Below are 8,870 nucleotides of genomic sequence, written 5' to 3'. Positions count from 1 at the left end.
CAGGGTAGCAGGAAACTCTCCGCACACTCCTCTGGCAGCTTTTCATCATAGGGTTTTCACGTTGCTGTCTGAGAGCCTTGTTGAGCACATGTGGCAGCCACGGGGCTAAGAGTTCATTCCATCTGCAAGCTTGGAACACACCTGACTTTGACAAGTCATATTTAATATGGGGCCTGTAAAGAAGTTTCTCATTTTCATCTGACAGTTTTTATGATGGAAGTCAACCTCACTAGTTTATTATTGACAGGATTTTTATGCATTTTGGAGAAGTTACAGCGTCGAGTGGCTTGCCATTTGCAATCTTTACAGACATTTCTGTTAACCTTGCAGAGTTTGAGAACTTAGCTTGGACATTTTGTCACTGATCTTGTCAATTTCTAGACAGGTAACTTCACCTCAATCTCTTTGGGCTGTTTCCTTCCTCAAACTCAAGAGTTATTTCCTTGGACAAGGCCAACGCCAATGGCTTGAATATTGTTGTTTGTTGACTGGTGTAACTTCTTGGAAAATGACTTTCTTGCTGTGATGTAAAATTGACTTTTCTTTTTTGGTGGCCAGCCACTGCAGTTTACATTTCTTGTGTTTGGAGGCTCATAAATCCATTAAGAGAATACCGTGAGCTTTGAGAGCCAGAATGCTTGGTTGCAGAGTTGGAGAATACTGATTAGGCTCCAAGGCAAGGACAACTTTAAAAGTTTTTTTTAATGCTTTATGAGTTTAAATAACAATAAGTGATAAAGACTTTGGAGTTTTGATACACAGAGCTGACAGAAATTAATTCTGTTCCTGAAATCCTATTATATTTCATTTTTATACCACCTCTGCATGCTGTTCTGGGCATTTATGTGTTGTGGTTTCATCCTTCTAGATGGTGGATTTCTTGAGAAGATGACCTACTCCCTCAGATGTCAGTCTGTTGAGCATGATTCAGTTAAGTCTGGGAAAAGTCACAGGGGTTGTGGAATGGTTTTGGGCAGCCCACTGAGTGTGGAAGAAGATGGGACCTGAATGCACTCTCGAGGGGGAGTGGGGTTAAGAAAGTAGCCTGACAAACTACACAGGAAATCAAGTCACCTTGTCGCAGACATTTGTTGAACACTGGTGGTGGGTGCTGGTATATGGAGACCACCAAATCAGTACTACCCCTTACAGAGCTCATGCTTAGATGTGGCAATGGACAAGTAAGTACTTACCTGTGTTGGAGTGAAGCATAGGGGCATGAGGCCCAGCCTGAGTCATCTGCTCTGAAGTCCTCCAGTAGGAGTGAACTTAGGAAGTTTGGTCATCTCAAGTGGTTGGACTTTTTGCTTATTTATTTATTATTTATCTTTTTATGTATTTGGTACAGAGTCTCACTACACAACTTGGACTCATAGTGATCCTTCTGTTTTCAACCTCCCTAGAGCTGGGATTACAGGCATGCACCACCTTGCCGGGTCTCAGGGGCCAGCTCAACATGCTCGGGGGTGGGGTGGGCTGGTGCAGCATGTGGTACTGGGGATTGAACCCAGGTCCCTGTGCTTGCCTAAGCAGACCCCTTAGTCAACATTTTACACCAGTAGTTGACTCTTCTGGGTGCACAGTTGAGTCAATTAGGCATGTCAGGCTCAGAAAAGTCTTCTGTGTTGTTCCTTGATTGAGTTTACTTTTTGTCTAAAGAGAAATCCTCAATTTTGACATTTTGAAGCTAGCAGTAATAAATTTAGAACCAAGAAAAACATTTATTTGCAAGAGTTCCCCTGGCTGGCTGCCTTTGCAGAATGGGGAAAGAAAGGACACTGCTATATTTCAATTTGCCATACTGCTGTTTTTCATTTGCAAGTATGAATCGAGACCCCACCTGCTTTTCCTCATTTGTTCCTGCACTATTGTCTATTTTCTGCTCTTCCTCAGTTGTGTCTCATTCCCCACATTTAACAAGGCTCCACTGGCCATACGTCATGTGTATTTCACATCTTCTCTGTCTGTTAAGGCCTTTTCTGCATGTATTTCACAGTGGATTCCGTTTGTAAATCTGTTATAGAAACTTCAGTGACATTTCTGATGGATAGCCCCTATTTATACAGAACAGCATGGCATGTGTGAAGCTACACGGCTGCACGCCATGTTTAATGGATTGGAAGGAGAAAGCTGGCTGTCCCACTGAGAAGAGAACCATCAGCTTTCTTTCTTTTCAGTCATCAGAAAAGGTCCATGATGGACACAGAATGCGAGAGGTTTATAGGAAAGACTCAAGTCCTGGCTCTTCTACAAAGCCTTCCTGGACTCCCAAAGAACTCAGTTCAGAAATTAACATTGGGTTTGCTGGGTTTGGGATGGACAGGTGTGTACACTCCTTCCTAGCCATTTGTTGTCATCTGTCTGAGTTAGTGTCCTCATTTGAAGGGATAGAAGTGACTGATTTTGGGGTGTTTCTCAGTCAACATGGACTGATATAATAAAATACCGTCCTCTTCCAGGTTTAGAGATGCACCTTGGCACCATTTCTCCTGTGTCCTCATGTGATAGAAAGGGCAAAGCAGCTCCCTGAGGCCTCTCTTTGAAGGGCTTTAGTACTCACTGTGGCAGCACCTATACTACATGTAAGGGCTTTAATTTCATACATGAGGTCATTAGTCCTCATATACTAATTGCCTCCCAACAGCCTCACTTCCTAATACCATTACATCAGTGCTCAGGTTTCAGCAGATTAGATGGGGAGGACCATAACAGGGCCCTTTTGGAATATTGGCCATCTTCTTTTAGTCATAGTCCAGATTATATCCAGACTCCTGATTGTTCACCTTTGACCCTCGCCTTGATCCATTGCCAAGTACCATGTATAGGCAACCAAAACCTCTGTTGGGGTTGCTTCTCTATGTGATCATGTCCATGCATGGAATAAGAGTGACTTCTTAATAATAAGAAGAAACTGAATCCCTCTTTTCTTTACCAGTTCCATTATTGGCAAGGAATGGGTTTTCCTCCATCTCTCATGATGAGACAGGAGTAGACAGCGATATACACTTCCCCTTTTCGACACTTCTTACCTAGAAGGACACAGCCTATCTACAAATGAAGGAAAGAAATGCTCACTCAATCTTCTTCATATTTAGAGCTCTGTGGGCCAAGTCTGACTGAGCTTATAGGAGGCACTCAAAAGGTAGCATGGGTCTCAATCAAAGTCTGTCAAATCTGAGTTCTAGGCAGGCCTCAGTTTTCCTGCTTATTTGTTTGCTTGCTTACTTACAGACATCCCCAAGAAATTTTCCATGTATTGACTTTGGCCTTTCAGCCACTTCCTTATAATGACAATTTTGAGCCATTTAGGAAGGGTGGCAGTTGGTGTGGACTGCTAGCCAGTGGTCATGTGATGGAAGAAGAACCATATACCTGTTGATTCTTGGGACAATTGGCAAGCACCCTTCTCTTTCTTTAGACAGGAAAATGATGATCCATATTTCTCCAAGCCTGCAGGTAAAGAGGGCCAGTGAGTCTCTAGAGGCCTGTTGTCTTAGTGTCTTTTTTCTCCTACAGCAACCTCATTTCCAACCTTCTTGTCCCTCAGGCTAAAACAATCTTACTATTTCCTTCTTGGAGAGATGGGTAGTGCTAGCTGTGGGTGGGAAAAGCTTGCCAGTAGCTCAGTTCCTATAGTGATGGGCAAAGCTGAAACAAAAACTTATGGCTAATGCTCAAGTCAATGTTATCAGCACTCTTCTCATAAGCCTGGTCATATGCTTATGATAGGGTTGCTTCCTCTTGTATCAGCTTTTGATGCCTGACATCCTGAAAGTAGAAATCCATGTCCACTGTCCTCTTTCCTGGCCTGAGCATGGACAACTCTCTCCTGTGAGCTGGCTTGTAGTCAGAAGAAAGAGAAGTCCCTTAGTGTCTGATCACTGGAGATAGTAGGATATGATTGGAAAGATGTCTATTTGATTTCTATTATATCGAAATAGAAGAAGCAGTGCATGGTGGGACATGCCTGCAATCCCAACACTTTGGGACAGTGAGTTGAGTTCATTCTGGGCAATTTAGCTAATAAAAAATAAAATTGAGGGTTTGGTTCTAGGGATTATGTAGCTCAGTACGAAGGCCTTGGGTGCCATGCTCAGTACTGAAGGAAAAAAAGAAAATTGCAGATAACAAATTCATTTTATGAGACACTGTTAGGTAGGAAGGGGAATTTGCTAAAATGTACTAAAAATCCTTAAGTATGTGTATACCTTTTAACTCAGAGGTTTCAATTCTAGGAGTTTAAGGATATCATTATATGTGTATAAAAACATGTTTACAAGTACATGATTTGCATTAGTTTCTTGGGAAATAAACCTTTAGCAAAACCCAGCATTCATCGAGGGGGTCAGTTGAGACCGAGGGCAGAGACACTCAGCTGACTGCACTTCCTGTTCGTGGCTTGTGGAAACTGGTGAGGGGGTAAATGACAAGACCTATCTCTGTGCTATGGAAGATTACTCAGGCATAGAATAATTAAGTCCTGTTTCATGAAATCCATGGATGAACCTTGAGAGCACACTTCTAAATGAGAGAAACCAGCCATAGAAGGACGACAGATTGCATGACTTTACTTTGATGGAATAGGCTAGTCCACAGATGGCTTCTCACTAACATAGGATTTTCCTAAGACATTTTATTAACAAGAAACCCTATCTTTTTCAATGGTACTTATACTGTGATCCTATTTTTGGTAAAAGAAGTATCTTTTGGAGCTGTCTTAAAACTGGAGTGCCTCTGTTTCAGTTGAAAATCAGGCTATCCCTGCTAACATTTCATTACACTTTTTCTGAATTTAGACAATATTGTAGATATTTCCATTTTGTATTTGCTTCCCTATTCAGTAGCACACACCGATTTTCATGGGCTCTTGGACAGTTCAATGATGGTGATCTGAAATAGAGAGACTTGCAATAACGGGTGAAGAGGATTTTGTGCTGCACTCTGAATTCCTGTTGCAACAGGCCAGTAGCCCTGCTCTCATGATACTGGGGAATACTTTGCATCAACAAAGGGGCCTGTGATGATACGTGTCACTCAGTTCTTTGTTCTGTATCATGTCACATCCCAAAGATTATAACGGATAAAAGAGCCGCTCTCTGTTATCATCTGTATAATGTATATATCTGGATGTTTATGCTTCAACTTCTCCTGTATAATTTCTGATATTATCAGAATTATTCATTATCTGCTAGATTCCTTTATACTCAGATAAACAGTTATTTTCATTTTGGGCCAAACCAGATGTTTATAGTGCTGATTCTATTGATAGAATGAAACAAGGGGAAAATTACATCAAAATTACAGATTTTTAAAATAGATTTTAATCATCTTTCTATGCCTTCATGCTACTTGTTTATTTTCTGGATACTTAAGAGTTTGTGTTGGCAAACATTATTATTCCAGACAGGCATGGAAGAATTATTCCTCTATGGGATGAATGGAGAGACTGAGGCAGACAGAGTCAGTAAGCAGTGGAGTGACAGAGAGACTGAACTACTAGATCCAGAATTGTTCTGGAAAGAAAAAAAGATGGAGGAGCAGAGCTAGGTCATGGTAAAAGAAGTGAAGAAATACATTTTTGCAATTGTGCTATGGATTAACCTTGGCTGTTTGCTGTGTTTTTCACTGGGGATTATTTAGAGGAATGAATTACATTTGCGTCTCATTATATAGCCTCTGGAAATTCACAGAATTTCTATGTGTCTTAGTTTTTTCCTCTGTGGCATAGAAAAGGTGTCGCATCCTATTTTTATGGCATGCATTGTAATAAAGAAGAGATATGATATTGAATTTGAAGTAAATGAAAGGGTTGTGCATTAGCATGATTTTATTATGCAGGTGTTGGTGCCCAGAAAACAGTGTGTCAAAGTGCGGTGGTTTGACAATGAAGAGCTGGACAGTTGGTCTCAGAACAGAGTTTTCTTGTCCACCCCGACCCTCTTTCTGTCCCATCTTTGATCCTCTTTCTTTCTGGAAGTACAGCCTTCTCTCAAGCTTCCCCATCTACCTAAAGACTTGATCTGCAAAAGGGGAACTAACTGCCTTCAAATTTTCTTACTGAAATGTCCCTAAGTGATATTAAGCTCACTCAACTCTTCACCATTGAGGAAGAGACTGAAACTCAAATATAACACCAAGAGCCCAGAGGAACTTGATCTCACTGTGTCATCTGTTCTTCAAGTTCATCCATTTCTCTTAAAAATCACTTACTGGCCCTCTGAAATTGCCTATAGTCCCTTAATTTCCAAGTGCCCTCTGAAGATGACATTTCAGACTCAGCCAGCTAATCTTTCTTTGAATTTCATATTTCATGTGGTTGCTGAGCCCAGTTGCACGTATGAATTTGTACACACTTTCTCCTGTTAATCTATTTATTGCCAGCTTATTTCAGAGGGCCCAGTCACCAAGTGTCCCAAGGGGAAGTTTGCACTTCCCCCTACAGACAGCCTCATGCATTTTGTTGCTATCCTCTGATCTTTTCCACTTGCAACACAGGAAGTGTTGATTAGACTCCACTGGGATCCAGGGACCTAGGATCTGTGATCACATGCTATTTCTCTTATATTTAGTGGTCTTCACTACAATTCTGTTGCTTTTGGAAAATGAAATGAAAAGACAAAGCTGTCCTCTCCACTTGGACCTTGCCACAATGCTAAGGTTCTGATCTTCTTTGGTGAAATTAGATTTCCAGACTCTTCATATTTCCTTGGAGACTCCTGGGTTGCTTGTGCTAGAGAAATTTTCCACCATGGAAATGATAAAGGAAGTTTGGCTCAGACAGACTCAGGCTCAGGGATGAGGACCTATGAAACGTGTTTGTTTTCAGCCACTTCCATTCACTTTCTGTGTCTCCTGAGGAACCCTTAGAGTATGTTTGTCCTGTAGCACTCCTTCACTTTTTGTATTTTTTAATTTAAATTTTATTTTATTCTGAAGAGTAAAAACAAAAGCAAAAACAAATAGCAAAAACAAAGACAGAAACAGGGTAACACACAACAATAGATATGTTTTAGATTAAAGAAAACAACAATAGCAAAGTAACAATGGTTGTTTTATTACCAATTTTTATTGTCAAATTTACTGCTCAGATTAACAGATATAGCTATGATGTTGGACAAATAGGTGAGTATTAACACTTGCTTTTAATAAACATTAATTTTTCTTGCCTTTTTTACTTTTTAAAATTTATTTTAAAGAGAATATAATAATAACAATTGATAAGACATTAGAAATGGTACACATTTAAAAGACCAAGATGAGAGGTATTCAACCATGGTTTTTGTATTGCACATTGCTGTCCTTGATGTAGTTGCTTAGATCACAGACGTCAGTATTTGGAGTAAGTCAAATTGAAAATTCTAATCACTAACTGCTCTTTTCAGAAAACTGATAGAAATTATTTGTACAATCATTTCAACCTTTCTGAATATATACTTGCATTATTTTTCCCCTTCCTTTTTTCTTATCTTTTCACCTTTCCCTTATCTTTGTTGTTTAATCCTTATGCTTAATTTCTTTCCATTTTACCATATCTATTATACTTTCAGGTTTAATTTGTTCTTTTATGTTCTTATACAAGGGAGACAATACAATATTTAAACATGTGGGGCTGATTTATTTCACTTACGAGTATAGCCTCTAGTTGCATCCACTTACCTATGGAGTCCTCAAGTTTGTCTTTCTTTATAGCTGAGTAGTACTCCATTGTATAAAAATACCACATCTTTTTCATTTGTTCCTCTGGTGATGGGCATTTTGGTTGTTTCCAAGATCTGGCTACGACAAACTGTGCTGCCATAAGTATACGTGCACATATATCACTGTGGTATGATGTTTCCAGTTCTTTGGGGACAATACCTAGAAAGGGAATAGATGGATTAATGGGATTTCCAGTCCCAGTTTTTTGAGAAGGCTCCATACTGGTTTCCAGAGTGGTTGTACTATTATACATTCCCACCAGCAGTGGAGAAGGGTTCCTTTTTCACCACAACCTGTCCAGTATTTGACATTAGTTGAATTCTTTATGATGGCCATTCTTTCTGGGGTGAGACAGTATCTCAATGTTTTAATTTGTATTTCTTGAATGGCCACCACTGTGGAACAATTTTTCATGTATTTATTTGCTGCTTGTATTTCTTTCTCTGAGAAGTATGTAGTCATCTCAGATGCCCAGTTTTGCACTGGGTCTTTAAAGTTTGGAGGCCTGATTTTTTTTTAATTCTTTATATATTCTAGATAAAATAACTTCAGTGATTGTTGGTTAAGATTTTTTTCCCCATTTATGGGTTGTCTTTTCACTCTGTTGGTGATTTCTTCTGACATTCAGAAACTTCTCAATAAGATGAGATCCCAGTTGTTCATTCTTTTTTTTTTTTTTTTAAAAAAGATCACTGCAAGTTGTTTTTTTTTTTTTTTGTGGTATCAGAGATTGAACTGAGGACCATATGCTTGCCAGGCAAGCACTTATTCCACTGAGATATTCCCCAGCCCACCCAATTGTTGATTCTTTGAAGTATTTCTCATGCAGGGATTTTGTTCATGAACTCTCTGCCTAGCCCAATGTCTTCATAAATTCCACTTACTTTCCCTTCAGGAGATTTAGTGTTTCTGTTTTATTTTTTATTTTTATTTTTTTGGCAGAATCGGGTGTTTCTGCTTTAATGTTTAGCTCTTTACTCCATTTTGAATTCAGTTTAGTGCATGGTGATAGACCTGGGTCTAGTTTTGGTTTTTGGCATGTGGAGAGGCAGCTTTTCCCGCACTATTTGTTAAAGAGGCTACCTTTCTTTCAGTGTACATGTTTGACCTCTTTGTCAGAGATAAAATGACTGAATGTGTCTGTAGTTGTATCTGCACCTTCTAGTCTGTTC

The sequence above is a fragment of the Octodon degus genome, unplaced genomic scaffold (assembly GCF_000260255.1).
Source record: "Octodon degus isolate 3935 unplaced genomic scaffold, OctDeg1.0 scaffold00154, whole genome shotgun sequence".
NCBI lineage: Eukaryota > Metazoa > Chordata > Mammalia > Rodentia > Octodontidae > Octodon > Octodon degus.
Note: the sequence above shows the minus strand (reverse complement) of the source record.